At 54.1% G+C, this 4,385-nt stretch overlaps 1 pseudogene; it reads left to right on the forward strand.

Annotated features, from left to right (window-relative positions):
- The first annotated feature begins 3,222 nt into the window (after window positions 1–3,222).
- LOC120603211 (uncharacterized) lies at window positions 3,223–3,338 on the forward strand (annotated as a pseudogene).
- The last annotated feature ends 1,047 nt before the right edge of the window (window positions 3,339–4,385 follow it).

Consider the following 4,385-nt stretch of genomic DNA (forward strand, 5'->3'; position numbering starts at 1 on the left):
GCCCTCCGCCCCACTCTTCACGCCCTCAGAGAGGCCCTGCCAGCTGTGAGCCACACAGGCCCAGGTGTGCGCGGCCTGAGGGCCGGTCTCCAGGTGGGCCCAGGGCCCCAGGGCAGTGTCCAGACAGCCTACAGCCCCTTTCCTGACCACTGCCCACCCACCTGACACGTCCCTGGCCACGAGGCTGTCTCCTCCAAGATTCAGAGGCAGAGGACATCTGACTGCCCCGGGCCACAGCCTGGCCCCAGGCCGCTGAGGCCCCCTGCTCTCCTGCCAGGATTGGTGTTCTTCTCCTGGTTTGGGGACAGCCTGTTTCCTGATGACTGTCACGAGGAATGTCTAATACCACCAGGAAGCCCCTATCCTCTTTCATACACAGGGCTGTGGGCTGACTCGGTGGCCTCAACTGGACATTGCAGGACATGTCACGGTGAGTGGGAGAGTTTCACACAGAACAAGCTGGAAGAGGACTTAGAGCTGAGGGTGCCATGCTGCTGCCCCGTCGCTCTTCAGGGGCTGCAGTGGGATCTGGCCCCACATCCGTGGGGTGCTTTGGAGGAATCCTGGAAGCTGGATTCAGCTGCTCCAAGGCCTCCCAGCCCCTCGCATGGCCCTGTTTCTTGAACCCCTAGTTCTAATTTTAGGGGGAAAAACTGATAACATCTCTTTGAATAAGAAGCTAGTTTAATATACTTAAAATATTACTAGACTTGTAACAGACTACCTTCCCCCACCGACCGACGAACATACAGACTTGTTCCCAGCACTCCCTGGAACCAGACGCGACATCTGGCCGGCAGACTAGGTCCCAGCGTGGGGACAGGGCAAGTTTTAAGGTCGATCCTGTGAGACTCTAATACCGCGGCTGTGCCTGGAACTGCCTTTGAGTGTCCCAGCTGACCGGAGGAGACAGGCCTGTCAAGGTCCTCGGGCCAGGGTCCTGTCTGCTGGTCCAGACTCCGTCGGGGCATGGGGTCCCGTCACCCTGTTCTCCGGCTGTGCTTAGCCCTTCAGCGAGCCATCTAAGCCCAGGCCCTGCACCCGGAGTGTCGGGGGTGCTATGTTGTCCTGCATTCACCCCTTTCTTTCTCCTCCCGGTCACACGCACCATGGGCACTACCTACCGCCTCGCGACTGTCCCCCACGGCCAAGACAATTATAGCTACCTCAAGTGTCGCCATTTGGAGACGACAGGAATCTTTTCTTGCCTGCTCGTTTCCGCAGGGAGGGCCTCGCAGACTCTTTAGTAAATAGGTGAGCATGACCTCAAACCTTCTCGGTATTCCTGAACGTTCCCTCCCCGTCCACGGCTCGGTGGCGGCTCACCTGGCCGCTGAGGACCCTCCAGACTGCTGAGTCAGCCTGTCCTCGGGCTGGTAAACACGTCCAGTGCTTCCTGGTGGACTGATAAAGCGGGTTCTGTCTTAAGGATCAGAGCATCGTTTAGACATCATCAAGGATGCAGGAGAGGCTACAGCGTGGACAAAGATGGTCCATTTCTGAACCCGTCATTCCTGTCTGAACAGGAAGGGGACAGAGCGGGGACTGTGCAGCTCAGAGAAAATAATCAGCTCGGAAGGGCACGTGAGAGGGCTTTGTGCCCAGACCGCAGGCCTGCAGGGCACCCCCAAGAAAACGACTGTTACCTCGTTCTCCGCGGAGGGTCAGACAGCTTCACAAACTCGTAGGGGCATGAAAGGAACACAGAAGTTAGAAGGGTTTTTCAAAATTCACCCAAACTAAAGCACCTACCTGAACGCAGTTTTAACCCTCTGTCAACGCGGTTTGATCACCACCTGGTATACGGTAAATCTCAATTAAAATGTCATTAACGAATCTGTTCCTGCAGAGAAGACGTGCATCTGGAAATAATCAGCAAGCAGAAGAGGCAGCAGCAGGGGTGACGGGTGCCTGACCCGGGTTGGCTGCTAGCGAGAGGATTTTCCACTGCAAAGAGCTGAAAATCAACTCAAAATGGCTTCGAGACTCAGGATATTTATTTGTTATGTGACCTGAGAGTCCATAGGTCTGCCTCAAGCCCCTGGTTTCTTGGGGTCTCTCTGCTCCGCCATCCTCAGGGTCAGCTTCACCCCAAGACGGCCGCTTCCTCGTCCCCGTCGCTCCATCGACTTAAGGGGACAGTGTGACTTGGGTAGTCCACGTGGGGGCGGAGACGCACGCTCCACGGGCAGGTGGGCCTGTTGGGCCCCGACTGCTCAGGGCTGTGTAGCTCCAGCAGGACGTGAAATTCTTCAAGACCAGGTCCCTCATCTGCAGAACGGGAACACGCATAGTGTCCACGTCCCGGGACCGGTGTGAGGATTAAAGGAGGCGGCGAGCTGGCGGGTGGCACGGAGCGCCCGTCAGAGCTCACTCGGGGTCCTCACCGAACTTATTAAATGCTTAGGAAGTGGCAGCGCGGGGCTAGCTCATGAGGAGAAGCTCGTGAGAATACAGACGAGCAGCCAGGCTGTTCGGGTTCCTACTCTCGATATCCGTGTCGTGATAGGAACGGGACAAGGGACAGGCTGGACGGGCACCCGGTGAAGGACAGAGCGACAGGCAGAAAAAATAGGGGGCGGGGAGGCAACAGCGGCCTCCAATGTCACTTCAAGGTCTTTAGGCTCCTTTATGTAAAGATTTGGTTTCATGTTTCACTTCCATGTAAACCAAGTGCACTATTTAAAAAAATCATGTTGTTAACTCAAAGGGAGCGGATTACTTTTTTTTTTTTTAACACAAAGAAACCTGACGTTTTCTGGGGTCGGAAAACCATACCTCGCTTAAACCCAGGGGACTTGTGGGGTGCAGACATTCGAGGGCACAGGAGTAGGGGACATTATGTTCCTAGTTATTTATTTTGGGGCAACGTTACGGTAAGTCTTTCACTGTGCTTAGAAATGCTCGATGCTTTTAGTAGATATCAAAATTTGAAATGCTAAGCAATTTGCCCCAGGAAAAATGATCAAAATCTATTTAAAATGGACATTAAAAGTTAAGATGTTTGACCTCTTACAATCTTCAGTTGCCACCACGACTCCCTTCTGCCTGCCACCTGCCATGCCCCCTCTGAGTTCACTGTTGGGGGTGGGGGAAGTCGACTAGAAACTGTAGCCTTAAGCATCATCTCTTTGGGATGTGGCTCCACAGTGTAGCGGTGAGCACGTCTGCTTTACACACAGAAGGTCCTGGGTTTGCACGCCAGTGGGGCCACGGTCCATGGTCTACAGCCACGCCGCCCTGAACAAGCCCAATGTCTGATCTCGGAAGCTAAGCAGGGTCGGGTCTGGCTAGTACCTGGATGGGAGACCACGTTGGAAGACCAGGTGCTGTAGGCATAAATAATACAAAAATATTTTTTTAAAGTCATCTCTTTGGGTGCATTAGCTTCACCAACAGTCAACCATCAAGTGACCCCTGTGTGTCAGTCACCAGGGCCACCAGGGAAGAGTACCAGGCCCCCAAGATCCAGCTTCTACAAGGCCCAGAGGGTGGAAGGGGCACATCAGTAGAAAGGGGGTGTCGTGAGCGATTTCAAGTCCCATCCCAGTCCGTCCGGGAGCTCCGCTCGCCCGTGCAGGTGGGCACTGGGGCTGCATCCAGATCTGCTCCTCGCCCGAGCCGCATAGAGCCAGACCGGTTGGCCCCAACGTGACCCCAAAAGCCCAGCTCAGTCCAGAGAGAGCACGCATCCTCCGCCAGCACAGGCCATTTCCTCGGGCCCGTTTTCGGTCTGACTCTAAATCACGGGTAGGAGATGCTGCGAAAGCAATGGAGTCATACAGGAAAGACAGTGCGGTGACTTTTTGAGCGGGCCTGGGAGGGACCGGAGGACAGACAAGGCTGTAAACACCGTGGCTCCAGGGGCTCTTGCCCTAGAGAATGAAAATAGGAAAAGCCCTAAGGAAATGCCACCGGTTAAAGTAACGTTAAAAAATATCCTTTACGGACACCCGACTTGGCACACGTGAAATCTTCTTTGCTGTGAACACGAGTAACTAATGCAGGAGGCGAACTGCCTCACGGGGCCGGCCAGACTCTGGTTAATGTCGGCCGTTTGGCTGCTGGAGAGAGGACCGTGCTGGAAAGCAGAGCGGGGTGTTCTGTAGGGACAGGAATGTGTTGGGAGAAATTCCTTTTAAGCCAACGTATAAAGAACTTGCTGGAGCCAGCACTCTTCTGCCCGCTGCATCAGCCTCAAAGGCAGAGAGCTCTCTAATTTTCCTCAGAAGCAGCAGTGTCATCTGCCAACAGGAGCAGCAGCTGCTTTTCCATGTCAAGGGGAAAAAAAAAAGAAGAAAAAAAGAAAACCACTGAATTAAAGAAAAGAAGGCAGTGAATATTTTCACCGTGTGGAAAGAATATTTTCAGCATATCTGGGCAAG

The sequence above is a fragment of the Pteropus medius genome, unplaced genomic scaffold (genome assembly GCF_902729225.1).
Source record: "Pteropus medius unplaced genomic scaffold, Ma_sr-lr_union100, whole genome shotgun sequence".
Lineage (NCBI taxonomy): Eukaryota > Metazoa > Chordata > Mammalia > Chiroptera > Pteropodidae > Pteropus > Pteropus medius.